This window comes from Ochlerotatus camptorhynchus, unplaced genomic scaffold, assembly GCF_037179485.1.
Source record: "Ochlerotatus camptorhynchus isolate MF236.1 unplaced genomic scaffold, CSIRO-AGI_Acam_v1.1 ptg000491l, whole genome shotgun sequence".
In the NCBI taxonomy this organism is placed as follows: domain Eukaryota; kingdom Metazoa; phylum Arthropoda; class Insecta; order Diptera; family Culicidae; genus Ochlerotatus; species Ochlerotatus camptorhynchus.
The window spans coordinates 313,696-341,214 of NW_027040976.1; the positions used below are offsets into that span (position 1 = coordinate 313,696).

Below are 27,519 nucleotides of genomic sequence, written 5' to 3' on the forward strand. Positions count from 1 at the left end.
TATTTAAATATACATAGATGTATGAAAGTGTTTTATCGCCTATCAATTAAAGCGTAATTATTCATACTGTGTGAATTTTTTTTCGTTATAAATTGATACTCCTTAAAAATACCTCAATATAACATATTCTCCTAGATTGGAATTCTATAGCATAACATAAACCTAATGGTTGTATCTTAGCATTTCGTAGTCCAAATTGAGAGCATTAAGGGTAGGTTCATTTAGATTTTGACGAAAAAATCGATTATTTTTAACATAAAATGAAAACTACACATGTGTAGAACATATGTGTCAAAGGATATTCCGATACAATACGTATTTTTTGAGTTAGAGCGTCTCGAACGGACCCATGTCACGACAAAAAATTTAAACGCGTTTTTCTCGGAACCATGTTTTGAGAACTCTTGTCAATGATAAGTCTTGTTCTATTCATCTGATTCGCTTCATTCAAACATAGTTTTAAAGTGAATAATTTTCTTTACGGCTTATACCTATTATTGGTTTGAAAAATTGTTTTTTTTTTACAATTTTTAAATGAGATCAAAGTAAAAAAAAGAGAAAAAATTAACTTTTTTTTAATGTCCAAAAAGGTTAGGTAGGGTAACCAACTGATTTTGGACCCCTAGAGGAAGTGAGATCACGTTTATGTCAAAATAATATTATTTGTTTATTATTATTATGCAATTTACATGCGGTTGTGTTCGAAAGCTACTCATCTTGGATGTAAAATGTCACTAGATGTTTTATTTATTGATATATACTCGAAAAATAATTCTTTTCACATCATGATATTCACATATTTTGGACCCTTCCACTTGATTTTGGACAGTGTCCATAATATATTTTGGACACACTGAATGGGAACGAATATATTTTGGACATGCTGAAGTTCTTTCAACCTATGAGCCTAAAATTAATTACGACGGTCACTTCTTCCTATCTCGCATTTGTTAGGTGCGTCTAGGTGGGAAAATTTTCAAAGAAGGTGCCGTAAAACGGGGTGAAATTGATCAGCGGGGTGAATTTGATCGCTGAGTATACCCAATATTGTACTTATGCATAATATTTTTACAATGTATACAAAGATACATTCGTACGCTTAGTAACGGACAACATGTTACACATGAAAAAATATCACGAGAAATTTCAGCGATCAATTTTGCCCCGCTGATCAATTACACCCCGTTTTACGGTATGCATAAAAGTTAACCCCCCGTTACTCGCGCTGTTGTACTTTGTACAACACATATGAGTTTTCCATTGCCATTTTGTTGCTGCCAATCGATCTGAAACCAACTTGTATTCCTCAAAAAACTTGTTTTGAACTAAAAAAGCTAAGCTTTGATTACAATTAACCCCCAAAATGCGGATAATAGAGAAAATGTAAATGTAAACCGCGTAAACGGTGTCCATACTACGTGGGATTGACTTAATTGGTTACAACATGGAATATCTCGAGATCCTGACCAGATAGAAATTTACTGTCTTCGGCAAAGTTGTTCAGGAGGTCAAAGCCTATTTCTTAGTGTACAATAGTTCAGAATTATCTCACTTCGTGGTGCTAGTATACATGTGAAATTCTCGTGTATAAAATATCTCTAGATCCTGACCAGATAGAAAGTAAATGCCTTCAGCAAAGTTGTTCAGGAAGTCAAGCTCTTTTCGTTGGTGGAGTAGTTCAGAAATTTCACACTACGAGGCGCTAGTATATACGTGTAATTTTCGCATATACAATAGCTCGAGTTCTTGACCAGCTAGAAAGTTACTGTACTGGGCAAACTTGTTCAGGGGGTCAAGACTTTTCGACTGGTAGACAGTAGTTCAGAATTTTCTCACCACGTGGAGTTTGTATACATATACACTTCTCGCATATGATATATCTCGAGATCCTGACCAAATAGAAAGTTGCTGTCTTTGAAAAAGTTGTTCAGGAGGTCAAAGCCTATTGCTTGGTGTAGAATAGTTCAGAATTTTCTCACTATGTAGTTCTAGTATACACGTTAAATTCTCTCATATAAAATATCTAGAGAGCATGACAAGATAGAATGTTCTGTCTTGGGCAAAGTTGTTCAGGGGATCAAGGCCTTTTGGCTAGTGGACGGTAGTTCAGAATATTTCACTTCATGGTACTAGTATATACGTGCAATTCTCGCATATGATATATCTCAAGACCTGCTAAAAATGTACTGTAATCGGCAAAGTTGTCCAGGAGATCAAACCCTATCGTTGGTGGAAAGTACATAGTTTTCTCACTAGGTGACGTTGAAATACACGTGAAATCCTTGCATATAAAATATCTCTGAATGACCCGCATACTAGTGCCACGTAAAGGGAAAATTCTGAATTACTGTACACTAACGAAAATATCCTAACATCCTGAACAACTTTGCTGAAGACAGTAACTTTCTGTCTGGTCAGGATCTAGAGATATTTTATATGCGAGAATTCCTCATGTATACTAGCGTTGCAAAGTGAGAAAACTCTGAACTTAAGTCCACCAGCAAAAAGGCCTTGACTTCCTGAACAACTTTGCCGAAGACAGTAACTTTTTATATGATCAGGATATCGAGATATTTTATATGAGAATTTCACGTATATACTAGCACCATATAGTGAAAAAATTCTGAACTATAGGCTTTGAACTCCTGAACAACTTTTTCGAAGACAGTAACTTTCTATCTGGTCAGGATTTCGAGATATATTACATGCGAGAACTTCACATGTATACTAGCGCTATGTAGTGAGTAAATTTTGAACTACTGATCACCAGCAAAAAGGTTATGATCTCTAGAACTACTTTGGCAAAGACAGTAACTTTCTATCTGGTCAGGATCTCGAGATATTCCATGTTGTAACCAATTAAGTCAGAACCCTCGTAGTATGGACACAATTTACGCGGTTTCCATTTACATTTTCTCTATTATCCGCATATTTTGGGGGTTAACTGTAATAAATATTAAGCTTGTTTAGTTAACAGCAAGTTTTTTGAGGAATACTCGTTGATTTCAGATCGATTGGTAGCTCGGCTGCAAAATGGAAATGGAAAACTCACACTGTTATACAAAGTACAACGCGTGAGTACTCGTGTTACAAAAGTTGGCGCGAGTAACGGAGGAAATATAATATAACATAAGGAAATAACTGATCATACCATAAAAAAAATCATTCAGAAGTAAATCTTAATACGGAGACCTGACTCTATGTCCATATTATTTTTTGTATGGGCTGTTCATAAACTATGTAGACGGTTTTTGAGAGATTTCAACCCCCCCCCCCCCCAGACAACCAGAATGCACGTATATTCAAAGTTGTTTCTGTGATATACAAACATATATACAAACAATCAAATCGTATAGAATGCAAAAAAAGGGCTTATACGTACAAAGGTGGAGGCCATATACGTGCAAATTTTAATTTCTTATTAAACGAGTTGATTTGGCATCATATACGATTTAATCTGTCATAACAAATTCAATTTCAAAAGCCTTACGATGTAATCCGATTTAATTTGTGGTACAGTACGATGGAAAAATGATTCATCGCATAAAGTCGCAAATTTGCGTTCTATACGATTTAACTTAAACACAATGCGATGTATGTCATACTTATATGCGATGTTGGCTTAAACTGTAGTTATTTACGATACTCTCGGTACATTGTTATGCGACTTCTGGTTGTCTGCCCCCCCCCCTTCCGTAGAAGACAGTCTCAAACACAAAATTTAAAAAATTGTATGGACCGTAGACATCTGCCAAGCGCTCCCACCCCCCTAAATCGTCTACGTAGTTTATGAACAGCCCCTTAGTTAAATGCGTTTGGGAGATAGGAAAACTTTTGTGGAAAACTAGGAACTAGGAAAACTAGGAAAACTCAGAGTGAGCCGCTCTACGTGTTTTGCCGTTTTTCTCATTTTGAATCGCCTGATAAACAAGAAATATATTTAAAAACAATGAATTCATATAATTTTGATTGATTTACTTACCAATTTAATCAAAAATCTGAGATTATAGCACGATCGACCAACCGGAATTTTTTTTTTGTCGCTCTTTTGATGATTCTCATTTGATAAGTGTCCAAAATAAGTTGGTAACATTTTTTACAATCTTTTTTGGACACTTTTTATTTAATACTTTTTAAGTAAAATCTTAAAGTGAAATCTTCATAAACACGTGAAATACATCTTCCAAAGTCAGATAAACTGATTTGATAAAAAAAATCATTGAATTGTATATTTTAGACCAAATTTAAAACAAGTACACTAACGCCGATTCCTCTTGACAAACGTCGAAACATGAAACTTTTTCGATAACATTTTCTAAAACTGCATAAATTGAGCAATTGTAAGCAATTTGAGGTGAACTAATGATCTTGAGACATAGCAAGTAATTGAAAGAATGTAATTACAACATCAACCCAGATGAATTTGAAGAAACCAGACAGTAAGCGAGGAAAATATATGAAAAGGGTCCAGAATATGTAGGGGTCCAATTCAAGTTGGTTACCCTATCTTGGTGTCATCCTTAGAATCCTTTTAAATTCTCTTAAAATTACTTTGATTTTTTTAAAGTTCTTAATCATCCTTGAAAGACTTTTGAAAATCTATCACACACAAATACCTTTGGATAGTTTCCAAGATTTACAATTTATTTTCTGGGAAAGGAGGTATATTTTCTCCGATTTTTATCGAATTTGAAGGCATTCCCAATAGCTTTCCTAGTGTTCTACAGTTTTGCGGTGACCAGATATGCATAATTGATTAAAGCTACTGTAGACTTTCTTTGTGCCATGTACCCAATTTTTTTTTTATATTTATAAATTTCACTTTATTTAGTACTGAAAAAGTGACTTTAGTGACTATTTTTAGGGAAATAGTTACTTTAGTGACTTTTTGGTGTAAAAAGTGACTTTTTAGTGACTGGCTTCAAAATAGTGACCAAGTCACTAAAAAGTAACCTACTACCAGCCCTGGAACACTGAATCTGTGTATTCAGCTCATGAAATATTTAGTAACTTAAGTTCAGCAGGGAAAATGTTTATTCGTTCAAGGATAGACTCACTTTCGAAAGTGTTAAAATTTCTTGACTAATTTAAAACTTTCGACAGTAATACCACGAGCTCTTGGGTATGTCTGAAACAAGAACCTGATATAAACGTAAAAACCTGGTACTAAAACTGAAAACGTATTGCTTACTAAGGTTTACAACGGTAATAACAATTGTAACATTGATGTGTCATTTTGCATTGATCTACATATATTTATAAAGCCAGCGCCGGTGGTGTAGTGATAAGCGTGACTGCTTTCTCACCCCAATGAGTCTGGGTTCAATCCCAGCCGAGGTGGGTGGGATTTTTCTGAGGCATAAAAATCCCTGGTCACGTTTTCCTTCGGAAGGGAAGTAAAGCCGTTGGTCCCGGCCCATGTGTGTTGTGAATGGGTGCGATATCCTACGCAGGTGTGGAAGCTGCCTTCCTGCACATTCGATTACCGTTAATGGATGGCAATTGATGTCCTCCAGCATAAATTGAACAGTAACGTAGAAACCAAATTGGTAATAATTTGTAAATCGTATCTCTGGCGTAAAACAACATTAAGTAAATCGTATAAAGTGAATCCATATTTTATATTTTTTTACTGGTATTTTTTTGAATTTAAGTATCATCATATCCATAATCTTCCCTTTATTTAGTCTCGTACTTGAGACTTAAGTAGAGCGACCGAGTGCCTCGGAGAAACAAAAGTTCGTTGCTTTGGATAGCGCAGTAACGGCTTCATACTGTTTTGATTGGGTAACTTACTGGTATTTTTGGGAACTTTATTTGCCCGAGGTTTTGCCCATGAATGCTTAGGACAGTTTCTAGAAATTGTTCAAGGCTTTTCCTGAAATTTAAAAAAAAAGTTATGTATGCTATGAGATAAATTATAAAACAAAAATCATGGTGCTTGGAAAATGTTGACGGAACTTTTGGAAATCAATCATAATTTCAAGAAGTAGGGGAAATGGCTTTAATGTTGGCCTATGGATCTAAGATTGGGCCCATCGCTAAACATCTGCTATTTATTAATTTTACCTAGATGAATGCATCATTGGGACGGTACTAATGAATATTTTTGGTCGCTATTGAAAATTTAGTCGATGGTTGAATTTATGTACGGGCCCAAATTAGGGGTATTTAGGCCGACATTACATCCATTTCCTCTAACTATAAAGAAACTTCGCAGATGTTCAAGGAACATTAGAACGATTTTCCTCCCCTCGGGATCTTGTTGTGTGGCAAATGCCACCTTCGCCACTTGTAGAGTACGGTGCTGCTCGTCGTGCAGCAGCGGTAAAGTGCAAATGTTTTGCAGCGCACTATATCAACTAGACGTTGCACTTTTTGAAACAAGGTCATCAACGTCAAGGGCGGACGCATCGTTATTTTAGGCAGATTTATATTTTAAGGGCACTGGTCAATATTGAGTGCGACTACTTAGCTCAAATTTTAGGAACACAATTTGATATCAAAATTGTCAATCGTTAACTGAAATCAAATTAACTTAAAAATTTGATTTCGATTTGCTATCTCTGGACTGTGCTCGGGATTGAAGCCGATTTTTCGTTATTTTGAAAAAAATATCCATGCGCTTATAGGAATTTTGCTCACTGTTTAGGCAGAGGTGGTAGATGACCGGAGAGTAAAATAAATGAGGATCCAATCACTCTGCAGCCGAGTTGTACATAGCAGAACAACTTAGCCTTTGTCGATGACGACAGCGACAACGACAACAATCAATGGGCTCGACAATCGTGCAAAAGCGCTAGAAGCACCGTTTCGGCGGTTGATCTTCACAGTCCGGTAGGCGACTTCGACGGATCAGCACGCGTTTTGTGATCTTCCCACCAAGAAAATCAAACCGAATCGCAACGTTTGCCCAGTAGTGTTCAGACGAAAATTTGAATCGCGCGCGCGCCCGTGTTGTGTTGAAATAGTTTTTGTGATATCTTCAGTTTTTATCATTTTCTTCGAAGGTTAGTTAGTACGTAGATGCATACTAAAAAGGTTTATGTGACAGTGTAAATGAATCCAAATCGGGTCCCACCGACGATTTATGCATACTTTCTCACAAAGTCGGCTGAAGAAGAGAGTTCTATTGGCCTGCCGCTTTGGGCTCCGCTCGGAACGAGAAAGTGTGCAACCGAAATCGTGAAGTGAAAATGGATATTTGGAACGAGTGAGTCAAATAACACCCAATAACAGCCAGTGCCGTGGTGGGTTGGGATTGAACTTGACCGTAGCTTACAGGCCGCTGTTGTGGCTGTTAGTGACTGTGTAAAGTAGAAAGTGTAGTTGCATTTCTTTCTCTCGATCGGTTTTTCGACTGTTCCATTTTCCCCGTGTGCACAGTGATCTAACTTTTGTGGTTCATTCAGTATAGTGAAGTTCGTGGTCCAGGTCGGATCGTACAAACACAGACAGGTATAATCTGCGGGAAGGTTTTCGTTGAATGAGAAGAATCATGTGAGAAACACTTTTGAAACACTGTAATCAACGGACGGAGACAATAGGCCGCGTTTTAAAGTGAATGCAACTGAAAATTAGGGCGACAAAATTAATGTCTCTTGAGTTGTGTGCGCGGCGTTCCGGACCGACGGGTGCTGGCGCAACATAAGCTAACGGTGGATGTGGCGACACACAGTGGCTGGCCGCCGTTGGTCAAAACATAAAGTCTTTCTGAATCTGGCTGAAAATCACATATTGTGCTCATTTTGGGATGCTGATTTCATTTTTGACGACGTTCTGAAAAATGTGAACTACACTGAACAAAGTTTACATATAATGAGAGAGAGAAGGATTAGTTATTTCTACACACTTAGATTTTTTTGCCGAGATGGGCACCAACGAGCAGCTCGGCATTTTATTTTGCTGGAAATTCAGCAAAAAATATGTTTGTTAGCTGAGATCTTGGCAAAATTTCCGTTTGTTAGCTGAATCTCGGCAAGTTTTTCACTGAGATCCAGCAAAATAAAATGCCAAGCTGCTCGCACCATCTCGGCGAAAAAATTTAAGTGTGTATTTCATTCCACTACCGTGTTTGCTTATCCTTGACAGATACGCGTATTTCAGCTACAATGTGCAGACTTCTGCAGTGTCTTGTCTGCACATTGTAGATGAAATACGCGTAACTGTCAAGGATAAGCAAATAAGGTAGTGGAATTAAATGGAAATTACTAACCCTTCTCTCTCTCATTATACAAGTATTCCATTAAGACGCCCACATTCATCAGGAAAGTTTACCCGTAGTTTCTATGAGAAGATCACATAACATAATCAATTCTATGTGAGTTATCATATATATATATTTCATTGGAAACATTAGGTTCATGTGATTTGGTGGTGCAAATTACAATTATGGGATCACAAGAAAGTTATGTGAGATTATCATGAATATTTTCCACTGGTTAAGTGATTGATTTTATCAGTGTAATGCCCCTAAGGTGCGATCTTATTTTTCAGATACCTGTGAACCTAATGGTTGTTTGTTAAGCTATATTAATTCATGATATTCCTCTGTTTGTTTGGGATGCTAAATCCCTTCTATAGGAAATCATGTTTCGATAAAACAAAATGAGCATAACACTACAAGATTTATAAAATAAAGGCTCTCATTGAGAATTCGCTGGATCTTGGAAGCTCGTTCAGATGACAAACGTTAACACAACGAAAAACTCATGTAACTTCCGATACTCTAAGACAGATATACGAACGTTCCGTATGAAATAAATCATGCATCAAAGATGGTAACTTCAAATTTAGAAACAGGGTGCCTTCCATTCATTTTGACTAAAAAAATGTTTTATTAAATTATGGAATAATAAGATATTTTGATAACATTTTGTGAAGTTTGTGTTTGACACATCTTCTTCTTCTTTGCATTTCAAGCTTATTGCGTATGGCATTATTAGCTTATTGCGTGCTCACAACTTAGTGTTCTAGATGCACTACCACAGTTATTAATTGAGAGCTTTCGATACCTTTACCATCCTAGACAACCAGAAGTCGTATAACAATGTACAGACAGTATCGTAAATTGCTACAGTTTAAGTCAAAATCGCATATAAGAATGGCAAACCTCGCATTATGTTTAAGTTAAATCGTATAGAATGCAAATTTCCGACTTATATGCGATAAATCATTTTTCCGTCGTACTGTATCACAAATTAAATCGGATTACATCGTAAGACTTTTCAAAATGAGTATGTTATTACAGATTAAATCGTATATGATGTTAAATCAACTCGTTTAAAATTAAATTAAAATATGCACGTATATGGCCTCCACATTTGTGCGTATAAGCCATTTCTTTGCATTATATACGAATTGTTTGTTTGTATATATGTTTGTATATCACGAAAACAACTTTGAATATACGTGTATTCTGGTTGTCTGGGATTTTTGCATTAGTATAATTGTGTGGCAGGTACAATCATACTCTATGCCCAGGGAAGTCGAGAAATTTTCCAACCGGAAAAATTCCTAGACCGGACCGGGAATCGAACCGATTTTGTCATTTATCTCATCCACTCTTCGCTCTTCACTCTTGGCGAAGAGGCGATCAGAAAATCGCTCATTGTGACTCTGTCAAAGCAAAATTTTCAGGTTTTATGCGTCAAACACAAACTTTACAATCTTTTGACATACACAGCAAAAAAAAAAATGTAATATCGATCAACGTAATTCAAGCTGATGTATGAAAAAATGATGTAATAGCAAAAATCAGATACAATATTACATCAATAGATGTAATTTTGTTCGCAAAATCGATGTACATCGTACAACGTAATATTACACAGCCGGCGGAATGACCTCTGTGCAGCTGTTTGGATGTAATATTCGACAACTTTTTTTTCTGTGTAGACTAGAAAATCGTAGTTAAAAATACAACAAGGGACAGCCCTATGGGGTTGTAAAGCTTGCTTCAGATAGAATTGGAACAAAAACAATTGCCTGTATTTCAATTATTTATTATTGAATTCAAGATCTTTTTTTATACAAATGTAGCGTTTTCTTCAACCTTTTAAGAAAAAATACGGATAAAATTATTCGTCACGGTTTCGAAGGAATTCTCGAATTTTTCCTGTAACACGGCTCATTAGGCGGCGCACACCTTCTTCGTCCATCGTTTTAGCTATCTTATTCCACCAGGTCTTCATCTGATTGATGTCTTTGACAACCTTTCCCTTTGCCTTGAGTCTCCTCTTCATGATTGCCCAGTATTTCTCAATAGGGCGGAACTGGGGGCAGTTGGGTGGGTTAAGGTTTTTCGGAACAAACTGGACCCCTTTCTCTGCATACCATTCTTGAACGACTTTGCTGTAATCACAGCTTGCCAAATCTGGCCAAAACATTACGGGATGGTCGTGGGATCGAATGAACGGCAAAATTCGTTTTTGGAGACACTCTTTTTGGTATAGTTCCGACGTCATTGTCTTATTTGTAACGAAAACTTTCGTTTTTTTGCCACAGCTGCAAATGCCCTGCCAAATCATAAATTTTCGTGCAAATTGGTCGGCAAAAACAAATTTAAATTTGGCTGGAACATCCCCCCGAGCCGTTGCCAAGTAAAATTTTTGACCTGGGATTTGCCCGAAGTCAGCCTTGACATAGGTTTCATCGTCCATCAGAAGACACCCGTCGAACTTGGTCAGCACCTGGTCGTTTAGCTTCCGCGCACGGATTTTGGCCACACTATTCTGTTTTATGGTCCGATTTGGCTGTTTGCTAGCTCGATACGACTTGATTCCTTCCCGGAGTCGAGTTCTCCTCACGGTACTATGGGCAGCACCGAAATTTCTGGCCAAATCACGGTCCGACAGATTGGGATTCCTCTTAATCGTCTTCAAAATCTTACCACGCAGTTTCCGGTCGACAGTTCCACTCCGACGATTGGCTTGAGGCTTCCGAATCGTCGTCAATGTTTCCTTATACCGTTTGATAACGCGCCATACGGTATTTCTGGGCAATTTCAGCTGTTTAGCTAGCCTAAATGCAGACCACAATGGATTTTCCAAATAACTGTGCACAATTTTTTCCCTTCTTTCGGCTTCCATGTTGATTGTTTACAAAGTACAGTCGATTTGCGGAATGTCAAAAATACATACGTGAAGCTGACAAAATTCCCGACACGTGGGCGCCAAGAACTTCCAAATCCGTCCACCAGGAGCACCACAATATGAGCAAAAGTTTGTTCCAATTCTAAATGAAGCAAGCTTTACGCAATGGTGACGTAGGACTACGTGGTCTTATATAATAAATGCAGGGCAGAGTTACAAGAGGGGTGGATTTCGCGAATTTCGCGGATTTTTCGCGAATTTGAACTTTCAGTCACGAAAATCGCGAAAGGACTGATGTGCTGTCACAAAAATTTAGGAATTAATTGTAACCTTTCCGCCCGGATTATTTTGCTGTCATCAATTTTGTTGTTCATTTGGCTCTCAATTTTTAACCGGTTCAAACCAAACACCCTGCAAATAATTGAGAAATGATCTCAATTCCACAAGTTACACCGAATTTACACGGAAATTTCCTGGGGTCTGTCCAATGTGAGACACTTTCATGGTTGTTTATTTCCAATATGAACATAACATTTTTCGTTATCAAATCATAAACGAAACGTACACACTTAGAAATAACTAATTTTACACGTGACGGAATCTATCTTTGACATAAGGGTTGAGACGTAAACAAACATGTCATGTTCAATTAAGTGCGCCGAGACTGAAAAGATCGTTACTCAACGAAAAGTTCGATTGATTGAGCTGAATTTCACGTCTGTTATGCCTCAATTTTCTGTCAAAATTGACGCTCGTATATGTCAGTCTCAGAGCACCTAAATTTACATCAATTTTTGTAAGTGTGTATACATGCGAGTTATTGCCATGTACACCGGATATTCTAGGTTCTCTAAATTGTCCTGTAGCTCAGTTGATTTGTTCTACTATATCAACCGGGACTGCAATGATGTATGTGGTATCAAAATGTGCCCAAAAAGATTCAAAGTACCTATGTGGATCGTGTCCGACCTATTGCTACGTATGCGAGATGTTATAGGTTCTGAAATCATTCTGGAGATCAGATTATTTTTCTACTAGATCACCCAAGACTAATTCAATACCTGTAGTACCGAAATATGCCCAAACAAATTTGCAGTGTCTATGTGGATCATGCCAACCTATTTCCGGGTATGTCAAATGTTCTAGGATTTCCAAATCTATATTTCGATACTGCCAATATTATACCAGTCTTTGTTGATCTAGTAAAACAAATCATCTGAACTGCAGGACGATTTGGAGAACCTAGATCGTCTGGTATACGTGGAAATAATTAAACATTATCCATATAGACACTATGAATCTGTTTGGATATATTTCGATACTACAGACCTTTTCCCAGTTATGGTTGAACTAGTAGAATAATGAGCTCCAGAACGATTTGTAGAACTTAAAATATCTGGTATACATTGCAATTGTTCATGCGTGATCCACATAGACACTGTCTGGAAATATTTCGATACTAAAGACATTGTCCCAATCTCGGTTGATTTAGTAGACTAAATTATCTGAACTCCAGGACAATTTGAAGAACCTTGAACATCTGGATTACTTGGAAATAGCATTATTGCAGTCTTGGTAGATATAGTAGAACAAATCAACTGATGTTCTGGACGATTTGAAAAACCTATAATTTCCGGTATACATAGTAATAACACCAGTGTTCACTCGGCTGTCGACAAAAGCAGACCACTCTCGATGTGTGCCACGCGATCGTCTGTATACTCGGCAGCAACCATTGTGTGGTCCTCCTCATTGTTCTTCATCAGCAGTTCTTTCGGTCGATGCGTCGTCGACTTTGGAAAGCAACCGTTTCGTGATGAGTGTGTGAGTGCTGACCACGTTTTGCGTCCATTGCTGCAATGGACGCGCTCTGACCCTCGTTGGCGTACAACAATTTGCCATACAATGAAACCACTGGAAGCGGCTCCAGTTCTGATGGAGGAGGCTTTTTGGATAGCGGAAGATAAAGTGTTTATTGTGTTGTACCTTTTGACTATAGTTTTAAGATGTATTGTATAGTGACCAAGAATCCTCGGCTCTGTTAAGTTAATTCGGTTGAGCCTTATCAAATAAATTAATGAACAAAAAAAAAATAGTAATAACATAGAGGTAACTCTAAGACAAGCAGGTCCCGAAGAAACGTGCTCAACTTTTTGGCTCAGCTCTGGTACTATCTTCGGTCCCAAGCTAGTCGAATCACCCCTCGAAACATAGGAAAATCCAATAACCCCTCATTTTATCTGTCAAACTTTCATAGCAAATCAAAACAAACATTGTGGAGTACTAGAATTTTGACTAGAATGGGGTACGTTAATCGATTTGCTTGGGACCAATAGGCTAGTCAAGTAGTGAGCCAATTTAAAATCGTTAGTTTCGTATTGATTGTTGGTAATAAGTCGTGCATTATACACAAAGTCACATATATGCGATTCGGTTATGATTTGACAACGAAAAAGTGCTAGGTTCATATTAGAAATAAAAAAAATATCATGAAAATGTCTCACCATTGGACAGACCCCGAGGAATATCCGTGTAAATACAGAACCGCGACGTGACCAACAAGTGTGACTTATGAAACTCTGGTAATTTCTCGATTATGTGCAGTGTGTTTGGTTTGAATAGGTAAAAAACTGAGAAAACTAGAGCAAAATTAACTACAACATTTAGGACAGCAAAATACGTCAGAAACGCAAAACTTAATTTTCAAGAAAATTTTCATTTCAAATGAAAATGCATTTTTTTTATTAAATAATGTTTCATCAAATCTAGGCCGGTATTATTCAATAGAATCTCATAATGTAAGGGTGTTTTATAATGTTCACTAATGACTCAGAATTTTTACTGTGCATAAATAACTGAAGATGATACACGGTTAGAAAAAAGTACCCAACGGCCAGTTCACTTTTACCTACTTTAGACTAGTTTGTCTCCTTTTCTCCTTCTAATGTTGTCAAAAACGGAGGAGCAATTGGAGGAGGAGGAGGAGGGATTGTAAAATGTGGGAACCCAACGTGGAGTATAATCATATTTACCTACTGTTGGGTACAACTTACTTACTTTTGGTTAAAAAGCCAGTGGAAAATTCCATACGAACTGCACACAGTGCACACAAGTAAATGAAAATTACGTTGACCCGCTTTACCTACTTTTGGGTTCCTGGAGTATAGCGCTGAGATGAGTGAAAAGAACTTAATTTTGGGTACTTTTTTTACTAACCGTGTACATTGTTATTTTTTCAAAGGCTACAAACGATACTCCTTTAGCTCAGTCGGTAAAGGCGTAGCTACAAAGCAAGTCAATGCTAGAGGCGACTGAGTTTGTTTCCCGTCTGGTCTATTAATTTTTCTGGTTGGAACATTTCTCTGCTTCCTTGGGCATAGGATGGTACAGGCATAGAAAGCTGTCAATTAAAATGTGAAATTACTACAAAGAACACTAAGTTGAGAGCAGGAAAAAATCTAATATGTTATACATATAACAATAAGATTGAAATGCCATGTAGTACCTACCTAGTATATAAATGGTATTTTTAGGTAAAGAAAACAGTTTTTTTTTGTCTGGATTAGTATTTGAAGTCGCGGATTTCTTTTGAGAAATCGCGGTTTCACGGATCAAATTTATAAAATCTTGTAACAGCCCTGTAAATTTTATTGGTTAACTACAGCAGGAACTTGTGTTTTGTGTAGGAATAGGAATTTGAGCGGGGTTCTCTCTGTTTATTCTCTTCAGTATGACTATGATTGTTCTGAAAAGAATTTTTTGATGTGAATTCTAGTTGGGACAAGATGGGACTGTCTCTTGTAGATAAATTGGTGGCCCTGAAAAGGGCCGTTTGTGTAAATTCAACCGGTTCATATGTGACAGGTGAACAGAAATGAGCGGCACGCTGAAGGTAGTAAACAGTTTGTTACCAAGTACCCGAATTTTCCAGTCCATGAATAGTTTGCTGTTTCTCCGCTTTCTCTGGCGAGTTCGGCTGGTCTTCTGCTTCTGGACGTACACAAAAGCCTTTATTAGAGCAGCAATTTGCTGCTTGCAATTGCATGAACCAGAAATGGCAGGCGGACGGCTTCCTCTCGAACGGTTGTCCACAAAATACTCCATAAGAGCGGCAATTTGATGCCTGGAAAAGCAAGAACTAGAATTGACAGGAGAACGGCTTCCTCGCGAACGATGATTCATAGTTGTTGTTTTCAAAATTTTGAAGATAATAATGACGACGAAATGTGATTCACCTGAGGGATGCAAAGATACTACAGGGAAAGCCTGTGATGTGATTCAATAAATAATACGGCACTGGACATCGAACGAAACACTAGATGCTAACGACACCACCAAATGGGAGGAGCTTCGGTCAGCTACTGTATGAACGAAAGAAACAATTGAGGCCATATCAGCTAAAGTTCCTCCTCTTTTCTACGGTTTTGTCGCTTGTCAATCGGACATGAAAAATAATCATTTTTCGAAAGCTAGGAAATCATACCGCATCTATTTTGAGTATTTTATCATACACTTCATCTGCTGTTCCTTTCTACACTAAATTATGCGTTGTATTGAAACAGCCGGTAGAATATCAGTGTCCACCCAGTTTTTCTGGTGTAACTCCTTCTCTCATAAAGTTGGTAAATCTTAGCCTTTAGCAGAGAGACGCTCAACACTTTTTTCGGCGATTTTTTGATTCTGTTTCAAGTCATGGTTCTTCTCTATGCCTGTTCAGATAAATTAGTACTTTTATTTATTTTCTATACTGCACACTTAGAAAAATTCATGTAAATTTAGGTGCTCTGAGACTGACATATACGAGCGTCAATTTTGACAGAAAATTGATTCATAACAGACGTGAAATTCAGCTCAATCAAACGTTGAGTAACGATCTTTTCAGTCTCGGCGCACTTAATTTTACATGACATGTTTGTTTACGTCTCAACCCTTATGTCAAATATAGATTCCGTCACGTTTAAAATTAGTTATTTCTAAGTGTGTGCGCTAAATCAATCAAAATTATTCAATGTGTGAGAAAGCTTGGAACAAAATAAAATAACAAAATTAAAAATAAAATCATTACTGGTAACCCGAGCAAAGTCCAGCATCAAAATGATAGCAAATTGAAATTAAGTTTTGAAATCAACATCAAACTGAAATCCTAATTTGATTTCAGTTTACACAATTGACAACTTTGATACCAAATTTTGTTTTCATTTTGCTGTACATTTGCTCTTCAAAAATATGTTGTTGCGGGTTTGTTTTCATTGCCTTGGCATAACATCAAATTGAATACTTGTTTTGTTATCAACAGGAAAAATTGATATCAAATTTAGTTTTCAGTTTGCTCTCACTGATAGCAGAAATAGTTTTCAATGTGATGTCACAGGAAGATTTGTTTGCTCTCAATTTTGATATTTTAACCGTTAAAACGGCCAAAACGACAGCAACCTGAGTAATCATTATCAGCGTAATCACATCATCAAATTTAGATTTCAATTTGATCTCAGACTTTGCTCGGGAAGCGTTTTGTACGGATTTCGGCCACTGTGCGACACGAACGATTTGTGTGACGTTATCATTGAAGGCTGGATTTGATGATTTCGTCGTGAAACTGCGTCACACTGCACGGCTTTAAAACGAAATTGGCATTGAATTTAGATGGATCCACACGCGATTTCTTTAGGATTCGAGGATTGTATCATTTAACAGCTAGGTTGTCACATCGTGCTTCGCACATACCTATGGGCGTATATGGAAGCAGTGAGCTTACCGCTTGGTGTGCTCTGCGGTCTGAAAAACATTTATTTAGCGCATCGGTGCGAGGTTGCGCGTGAGGTTGATCACTTTAACATGGGCATCCGTATAACAAATGGTCAATGGAAATTTTATCAATTTAATTAGGGCCTTCCGGCAGCCTACCCGAGGAAAGGATTATACCAAATTGATAACAAGTTCTGATACCCGGTTATCAAGATTTGATAACTGAACATGTGGTTTAATAAACAGCCACCATAACACAAATTTTATCAAAATAATACTCCTTGGATATCACAAAAATAACTGATTTAGTTATCATTCGAAACATCTTGATAACAAATCCTGTGATCAATGCAATTTTTTCCAAACAAATTTCAAATAATTTTATCGATTTGATATTAAAGGCTTACGCTGATAACTGGAATATGATTGACAGTGTTTTTTTTTAGTTTGCGGATAATATTTGAAGCTTTGATCAAATCTGGCATAATTTAATAATCTTTCATGATAACAACTGATAACAAAATGAGTCAAGGTTGATAACTAAATTTGTTATGCGATAACAACGGAAAACAAAATGATATCTGGAATAACAAGACTTGTTTTCAAAATGTTATCAGGTTTTTATTTTAATTTGCTCGGGTAGTCAGTAGAGGAGATGAGGCTTCCCGAGCAAAGTAAAACAACAACCTGATATCATCTTGAAAACAAGTTTTGCTATCCCAGATATCATTTTGTTTTCAGTTGTTATCGTATAACTTATTTAGTTATCACCCTTGAATAATGTTGTTATCAGTTGTTATTATGAAAAATATAAATTAATGTAAGGTTAGTTCAAAACTTTAAATATTATGCGTATGGTAACCCGAGCAAAGTAAAATATCAAATTGATAACAAGTTCTATTACCCGGTTATCACTTTTTGATAACTGAATATGTTATCATTTTGGTTGAATCAACAGCCAACATAACAAAAATGATATCAAAAAATTGCTCGTTGGATATCACAAAAATAACTAATTTTGTTATCATTGATAATATCTACATAACAAATTCTTTAAGCTTTACAAATTTATTCCATAAATTTCAAGTCATGTTATCATTTTGATATCAAAGTCTACGCTGATAACTGACATATGATTAGGGATTAAAAGCACTATTTTTTATTGTTTCAACGCGAATAATATATAAAGTTTTGAACTAACCTTGCAACGTTAATAAATATATAGTGAATTGATTTAGGCTGATAACTAAATAAGTTATGTGATAACAACTGAAAACAAAATGATATCTGGGATAACAAGACTTGTTATCTAGATGATATCGGGTTGTTATTCTACTTTGCTCAGAAATAGCATAGAGGTAACTCTAAGACCAGAAGGTCCCGAAGAAACGTGCTCAACTTTTTGGCTCAGCTCTGGTTCTCTATTCGGTCCCTAGCTAATCGATGCACACCTCGAAACATAGGAAAATCCACGAACCCCTCATTTTATCTGTCAAACTTTCAAAGCGAATCAAAACAAACATAGTGTAGTACTAGAAATTCAACTAGAATGGGGTACGTTAATCGATGATTGGGATCAATAGGCTAGTCAAGTAGTAAGCCAATTTAAAATCTTATGTTTCCACTGGTTGGTTATAACATGTTATAGCGCTATCTTGATGGTGTTTTTTTCCTTTGGTTTGTTTTTTTCCGTCGATCTTGTTTTCCGTGCTGAGCACCAATGCTACCGACGTGCCAGGAAGGCAGCTCCCACACCTGGACCCTACCTATCGACCCATCAACTCATGAACCGGGGACCAACGGCTTTACTTCTTGATGGTGGTTTCTGTGTTGCAATTATTTGACAACTGTTATAACATGTTATAACCATATAGGTAACTGTAAGACTAGAAGGTCCCGAAAGAACGTGCTCAACTTTTTGGCTCAGCTCTGGTACTCTCTTCGGTCCCAAGCTAATCGATTCACCCCTCGAAACATAGGAAAAACCAATAACCCCTCATTTTACCTGTCAAACTTTCATAGCGAATCAAAACAAACATTGCGTAGTACTAGAATTTCGACTAGAATGGGGTACGTCAACGTTATCAGCGAAATCACAACATCAAATTTAGATTTCAATTTGATCTCAGACTTTGCTCGGGGATGCAAGATAATATAGTAACGCTTAAGGGCACAATTCTACTGAGCTAAAACTAAAATACACCCAACACCTGTCAGCCGTAACCCATTTTATCTTAAGCCCATCGCTGTCCGCATGATAACCCGAGCAAAGGATTATACCAAATTGATAACAAGTTCTGATACCCAGTTATCAAGATTTGATAACTTAAAATGTTATCATTATGGCTGAATAAACAGCCAACATAACAAAAGGATACTCCTTCGATATCACAAATATAACTGATTTAGTTATCATTGAAAACATCTTGATAACATATCCTGTGATCCATTCATATTTTTTTCAACAATTTTCAAGTTATTTTATCTATTTGGTATGAAAGCCTTACCCTGATAACTGAAATGTGACTGGCAGTATTTATTTTTCTCTTAAACGCTGTCCAGACTGGGGCCTCCCTTAGCTCAGTCGGTAAAGGCGCAGCTACAAAGCAAGACCATGCTGGAGGTTGCTGGGTTCGATTCCCGGTCCGGTCTAGGAATTTTCCGGGTTGGAAAATTTCTCGACTTCCCTGGGCATAGAAGTATGATTTGACTTGCCACACAATCATATCAATGCAAAAATGGTACAGGCATCGAAAGCTCTTAATTAATAACTGTGGAAGTGCATCAAGAACACTAAGTTGAGAGCACGCAATAAGCTAATATGCGATATGCAATAAGCTTGAAATGCGAAGAAGAAGAAGAAGAAGAAGATTGGAGAGTTACGAAACTAACGATTTTAAATTAGCTCAATACTTGACTAGCCTATTGGTCCCAAGCAAACGATTAACGTACTCCATTTTAGTCGAACTTCTATGTCGTGACTGGACCGAGGTTTCCAGCCTCGGCCACGGCAACACGAATTAGCGATGCAGCTCCCACGGGTGCGGCTGCTTCTATTGCTGCTGCTGCTGATGTTTCTGCTGCTGAGGTTTCTGCTGCTGAGGTTTCTGTTGCTGCTGTTTCTGCTGCTGCTGGTGGTCCGTCACCTTCAAAATTCGTTACAAGAATGACTTCAACGAGCTTAGGTACTTCATATTTATACCTGCTAACCTATCAAAATTCTCTAACCAATGAGATTCTGTTTACATACGAACTATCACGCTTCACGCTCACTCGATTCTACTCATTATTTATTCAACACTAACTCTTTCTACTACATTCTAGTACTACACTATGTTTGTTTTGATTCGCTATGCAAGTTTGACAGATAAAATGAGGGGTTCGTGGATTTTCCTATGTTTCGAGGGGCGAATCGATTAGCTTGAGACCGAAGATAGTACCAGAGCTGAAAAGTTGAGCTCGTTTCTTCGAGACCTTCTGGTCTTAGAGTTACCTCTATGGTTGTACCAACAATCAATACGAAACTAACGATTTTAAATTGGCTCACTACTTGACTAGCCTATTGGTCCCAAGCAAACGATTAACGTACCCCAGTCTAGTCGAAATCCTAGTACTACGCAATGTTTGTTTTGATTCGCTATGAAAGTTTGACAGGTAAAATGAGGGGTTATTGGTTTTTCCTATGTTTCGAGGGGTGAATCGATTAGCTTGCGACCGAAGATAGTACCAGAGCTGAAAAGTTGAGCTCGTTTCTTCGGGACCTTCTGGTCTTAGAGTTACCTCTATGGTTGTACTATCGTTGAACAATCGTCGTATGTTAGTACCTCAAATTGTACATTTTGCAGTACTAGCTGCGTATAATTAGTACACTCTTACTCGCTGCAAACCCATGCTTTCTTTGTTCATGATCGACGATAATAGCAATAGCGTTGAAAACACTGATCCTATCGCCGAAGTATCCTTGTTCAATTCTCATTTGTTCCCATTAATTCGATGACAATCATCTATTTTCTTTTACAAAATCATATGTTTAAACTTTTGGCTCTGTACTGCTCATATACGGTACACACAGGGGGAGAGGTAGCTCATCGATTCTTCTGGTTCGCCTCCTAGCATCGTGCTATAAGGTACCAGGTGATAGCCAGGGTAGTTGATCGATAGCTCGATGACGTCATTTCGTTGGCGTCTGCAATGGGAAATTCTCATAGCAGGCGTTGACGATGGGACGTTGTCGAGTTGTTGAATAGCAACTATTGTGGTAACTCACCGATTACCTGTCGATCTGCCAAATTTGGATAGACGTCTGCATTGAATTGTCTCATATAATAATATTCCGCCCACTATATCACAAGAAATTGCGAGTAGCTGAGTTGAATGGAGATAAGTTAAGCATTGGGTACAGGACCAAGTCTCCCCTGGGTGGTGCCAAAAGATGAGCGCAATAGAATCATCAAGTTGCCATAAGGCACGGAATGAGACTATTGCATGGCTGGGTAGTCAAAGTCTTCCATTCGTTAGTTATTTCAGGTGGATTAGAACAGGTTTAGGTTTAGGGTGGGCGTTGGCCAGATTTGGATTTTTCAGATGTAATCCTTGATAGGACCCTGTCATTGAACGTCGCGTGAAAGTGGAACTTAATGAAGGCCTGAGTACTTTTTCGTAGTTTTTAGTTTTCGGATTTGAAAGATCGTCGGTTACAGTGGCCTGCTTACTCAGCAGAAAAACGCGGTCCCTGGTCCTTACATATCAAAGAGATTTATGGTAAAATCTCTTGTGTATCGTGTATTTTGCGAAATTCGTTGTTGTCGTTGGTTCCGGGTTTGAATGGATACACAAATTTGAGCAACGGTATTATGTGATATGAGGGGCTCGGTGGCCTTAGAGCAACCGTTTTTGCTTACTGAGCAGAACATCATGAGTCTAATCTCAGGCCCATCCACATTCAAGATTCGTCAATCGTTTTATTGGTTAATATGACTACATGGTAATAACAGCAACTCGGTGATTAAAAAGGTGCTCGTCTGCCTAGTGTCAAACGTTTTTGCTTACTGAGCAGAAGACCGTGGGCTTAGTCCCAAGCTCCTTCGCGTTATATGATCGTTAGGACATCAATTCAGCTTATCGTTTACCAAAACGAACCCTGCTGCAAACCCAACCCTCTTATCCAACATCCCAGTGATTCCTTGTGGAAGTGCAGAGGTGTTCTCGGCCTCCATCAAAGCGAGTGTCATGTCCACATAATCCTTCCCATTCCTTTCTTGACCTGTGTTCGGGCGCGGCCGGCGCTGGTATTGCCTAATTTAAGATCACCAGTTTTTACACATTGAGGATGATTGCTAGTCCCAAGCATCGTCTATTGGTTCTCTGTGTAATTACAGCTGATCTGGCAGTAACAGAGTAGCAACCGTGGGCGGTCAATCAAGCTCAAGCAAGCTCAAGCTCAAGCTGTACTGCTCATATACGGTACACACAAAACAAAAGTTTCATAAACTGATACTGTATTGTGTATACTACTAAGAATCAAATCTAAATTTTTAACTGGCATCACTGGAGTTCCTATGTCGCTAGCTCGCGTGTACGCTTTGGTGAGCGCGCGACAATAAGATGAATTTTAAACTTTAATTTTGTTTACTGTACATCATTTCCGCATTCGCCCTTTTAAGAAAAAAAAAAAAAAATGTGAGTTTGACAGAACCACCAGCATCAAATTGTCGGGGTACACTGGCAATATACCGGAGCTGTCAAGTTACCCCCGAGTTGGTTCCTGGGGTGGGACGTGCTGTCAAATCAGCCACTGATCATTCTTGTATGAAATTGGTTCCAATCGTAAACAAACCCTGTAGGTTTCTTATGGTTTGTTTACGTTTGGAACCAGTTATGCGAGGTAGGCGACGATTGTTCGTATTTGACAGCCACCTCCTCCCCTTGGTTGGTCCATCTAGTCATAGACAAACTTATCGAATGCTTCTTTCACATATTTTCGCGTTACTTTTTATAGAATGTTTACAACGTTACTTAGCCTAGGTAGCATGATGTTTCGTCGTTGAGTTCTTGGTCAGGTAAACATAAACATGGTAATGGTATTGGATGCAAAGACGCATCCATGCAGCTCGTTATATTGTGGTGTATACAATGAGTGTTAAATAAACGGTGTTTGCCGCTGTGTAACTGCTAACTGATTTGGTAAGTTTGTGGAGGTTAGGCTTTGCTGAATTGCAAGGGTGATGAAAGATAATATACAATATGCTAATTAAGGTTGGATTGTCTTAAAAAGGTTTCTGGGTAGATTTGGGAATTGCCGGGAGATGTTTACCTCACAGCTGACCAGAGTTCAACAGTGGAAATAACGAAAAATTCAAGTCGATAGATTTTCATTAACACCAGCAATGGCTAGGACCCAACACACAACTTGAGGTTGCCGGCGCCGGTGGTGTAGTGGTAAGCGTGAATGTTTTCTAACACCCCAATGGGTCTGGGTTCAATCCCAGCCGAGGTCGGTGGGATTTTTCTGAGGCATAAAAATCTCTGGCTGTTGAATGGGTGCGATATTCTACGCAGGTGTGGAAGCTGCCTTTCTGCACAATCAAATGCCGTCAATGGATTACGGCTTATGAGAACAACCCAAATTTGAGTTTAGTTCACTCATAATCGCCAAAAGTGCAGGAACTCAGCGATGAGTAAAATTTTTCTCATGTTTTCCCAGGTTTTTCCAGGGAAAAATTCCCGAATTTGAGAAAAGTAAAGATTGGATTCACTCAGTCTATTGGTACTACTCCGAGACTGAATAAATTTTTTGTCAATTTCCTCATTTTCCAGCAGATTTTTTAGGTTTTTCACAGGAAACCATGAGGCAAATTTACTCATCGCTGAGTTCCTGCACTTTTCGCGATTATGAGTGAACTAAACTCATATTTGGGTCGTTCTCATTCGCCGTGATGGCAATCGATGTCCGTCTGTGATTGGCACTAGATTGCGGAACAGAGACCGACGTTAAATAAAGGAAAGAAGAAAGAAGACTAATTGAGGTTAGAGGCCAATTCTGTGTCAAACAATGTAATGGACAAAGAATGAGCCAACTGCCTGTTTATTAGACCTTGAGCACACACACTGGTAAAATATAGTCTGGCGTGTTGTGTTTTAAAATGTGTTTCTATCTGCAGGCGATAGCTGATAGCAAAATGGCATACCCCGTTTTCAGATTTCGATCACCTAACCTGTGGATGTGCGACGCACATTGGACAACATGGAGTACGGCTCCAGTGCAGTGGTTTTAATCCATACCTCTCACGCCAAAGGCAAAATAATAAATAAAAATAATGATAAATAAATAAAATAATAATAATAAAATGGACGACATGATGAAATTTATATAATTTTGGATGCTGCTGCGAGTTTTCTGTCACGATTGGTGATTTGACTTGGTCTTTGATTTGGCTGTTGGATTTCCAGATGCGATCAATATACCTTCTAGGATTTTTTTTGAACACTGCAACACATTTCCCACCCATAATAACGTGGAAGAAAGACGTAAAGCAATTTTTCGTTTTAGGCTATTTTTTATGATTGTCGTATATTGTGCACTGTTCCTGCACCTGCACCATTGTAAGCAAGTAGTTTTGCAGAAGGCACCCATTGGTGTCCTTGCATGTATCGCTAACCATCATCAAGATAAAGCGGTCAAAGTTGACTGCACTCGCGTGGCTACCATCCTCGAGCCACTGAGGCAACCAGTCGAGTGAATCCAACAAGAAGGTAAACTCTTAAGCTCGGATTAGACGAATCAAGTTGGCATCCAACTCACTTGTTGAACGACCAGAAAATTGGTTGACGTCCAACGTTTTGTGCTTATTTTCTTGTCAGTTGACAGTCAACCACCAGATCTGGGATGAGTCGAATCCACTCACTTGGACCGTGTATTTCGGTCTTAGGAATTATCTCTAAGTTCACTGAGGCAAATAAACTAAAGAATTGCATAAGGCTTCACTTGTTAACCTGAACAAATTTGGATTCATACGACACTTATGAATTCCATAAGTTTGATTGATGAATTACTATTGGTTTTTGCCTAACCCATTACTGATAACTGATAGACGTGAGAGCAAACCACGGAAACCACGCTCAAGGTTCGAATCCAGTGTGCTCCAGTTCATAATTATATCTAAATTTTAATAAGCTGACTTATGAATTTCATTATTTTGTCTTATGAATCCCAAAATAAATCCTTGTGGTGAAAGAGAATAAGTGGAATTGTAAATTGTGTTTACCTCAGTGTAGGTAAATTTCACAGAGGTATATGCATCCGCCAATTGCGCATCAATCCATACAGGAGGGTGCACTTAAATATTTATTCACAACGTATACAAACACTGAAATTTACTGTGATCCATGTTTGCTTAAATGACCGTATCGGCAAACATGCCGACACACGATTTATAGACGGTTCAGTACGTAAGAAGGGCAGCTTTTTCATTAACAATGGGCTCTGCTGGACGTATGCATATGTATGTTACAGCGAGTGTGAATTTATGGGAAATTTCGTGCAATTAAGGCACGATGGAGGCTGTGATGAAATTTTATCGCGGCATGGTAGTTCATCGACCAGAGCCGATGGCATTAGCCTTGGCCGTCAATGGATTTCTTCCTTGTTGAATCTTGTTAGAGGAAACGCTCCTATAGTTGCGGTACGTTAGAAGTGCTACACACTTCGAAAAAATGATGTAAATTTCGGTTCCCTGAGACCGACACATGTAAACGGCCCTTTTGACATACACCGAGGCAAATAGACTTGCAAATTGCATAAGCCTCGACTTATGAACAACACATATGAATTTCATAAGCGTGACTTATGAATGATTTTTGGGTAACTTGAGGTAGCTCTTATACGCCATTAAACAATTCCATTTTCACATGCGTTGAAAGACGAGTGGTCAACATACGGGCCCCGTAATCTCAATGTCCATTGTTCGGATTCAGTCTGCCTCGATTTATTATTTTTTTGTCAGCATTATTTTTCATAAGGCAAATCAATGAAATTCAGAACTACACTCAGAATAATTTTCACGTCAATGCTACGTGAAAATAAACGTAGATTTTTTTCAATCGTACTTTTCACATAAAAGCTACGTGATTCTCATGTAGAGGCACTTATTTCATGAAGCTTTATTATCACATAGAAGTTACGTGATTTGGTCGGCAACATTCATTTGAGGATTCTAGTATTAATATTTATACAAATATTTAAAATATATATAATATTTATATTTATATTTAATATTTTTAATAATTTATATAAATAGTTTTAAAATCTTTACTGTATTCATTGTAGTAAAATATAATAAATATTCCATTAATTTATTTAATTTATTTCTTTAATTTATCATATATACTAATCATCAGATTTTTTTTAAATTTTCGATGCGCAGCACAAACAATCTGGACAATCATTGGGATGGGCCGAGGTACTTTTTTTCCTCAGAGAATGAAACTGCTGGACAGCTTGATATCATTCTGTTGAGCACAATGAAACAGTCAGGTTGTTTTCGTCAAAAAAAAAAAAAAAAATAATCCATAATTTTATACTTACATCTTGCCACTATCTTTCAAAAATACTGAACAAAGGATATCGTGATGCCGCCATGATTTGCAACGCTCTGAGTGTACCCACGTACCTGTACGTACCACTCTTTTTTTAGATGTGGAAATGACATAAACTTTACGTGAAACGCACATAGACTCAGTGTAATGTGAAAATCACGTACATTTCATTGATTATGTAGGTGTGTTTAAAAGGAACTCGCTGTAAAATTCAAGGAACATCACATACATTCTACGTGAGCCACGTAAAACTGAGAAGAGAGGGTAAAGTGAGAGCTTACGTGATTTTTCGCGTAGCTTCAACGTGTAGATTATTTTGAGTGTATAGGAACCTAACGCTTCTAACGTACACTCAAAAAATTCCACACGTTTGATCGAAGTGTTTAAGCACTTGATTTTTTAAATACACAATCACATTTACTTTAAGTGTATTTCACCTTGGTTTAATGTGTTATACACGTTAATTTATAGTGTTTCAAACTTTGAAATGTTGAAAATCTTTCACTATCTATTCAAGTGTATTGCACATTGAATCACGCTACTGTTCAAAACAGATGGATTTAAAGTGTTTTGCATTTCAATACGATGTGAATTGCTTGCTCAGAAACGTAAACATCGAAAACAAGAGTTGTGACTTTATCCTATCAACCCGCCTCATATATGAGAACAACCGTGGCACAGTGAGATCGAACGAAGACTCCAGCAGCAGCACACCCCAACAGTCCATGACCGAATCCCAAATCAGACCCATTAAAAAGATATGCGAGACAGCTCTGACCTCTGGAAGTTTTGTTTATATATTTTTCGATTCATTTTTAGAGTCGGTAAAGTAGAAGTCGATAAAGTAGAATATTGAACTATGATGTGCAAAGCTATTGATATCACCATATGAGGCACATATAATCCAAGTGTGTCACAATTAAAACCCATAGTGTTCAGGCATGGTTCATAGCATAATATTCACACATGAAATGGATGTGTTTCACAATAAGCGCAAAATTAAGTGTGAGACACATGATGATGACGTGTGGAATTTTTTGAGTGTACCGCAACTATAAGAGCACCCGCACCAATGCTATATAATGCT

At 37.8% G+C, this 27,519-nt stretch overlaps 1 protein-coding gene across 3 annotated transcripts in view; it reads left to right on the forward strand.

Annotated features, from left to right (window-relative positions):
• Positions 1-27,519, forward strand: part of LOC135712526 (retinol dehydrogenase 14) — a 76,436-nt gene that overhangs the window by 23,988 nt on the left and 24,929 nt on the right. Inside the window, exon 1 of one of the 3 annotated variants that reach the window (XM_065235482.1) lies at positions 6,886-7,010. The exons of the other annotated variants lie outside the window; for them this stretch is intronic. The gene's annotated coding sequence lies outside the window, so the exon portion shown is untranslated. Of the gene's footprint in view, positions 1-6,885; positions 7,011-27,519 lie in introns of those variants that run through there. 3 annotated transcript variants of the gene reach the window in all.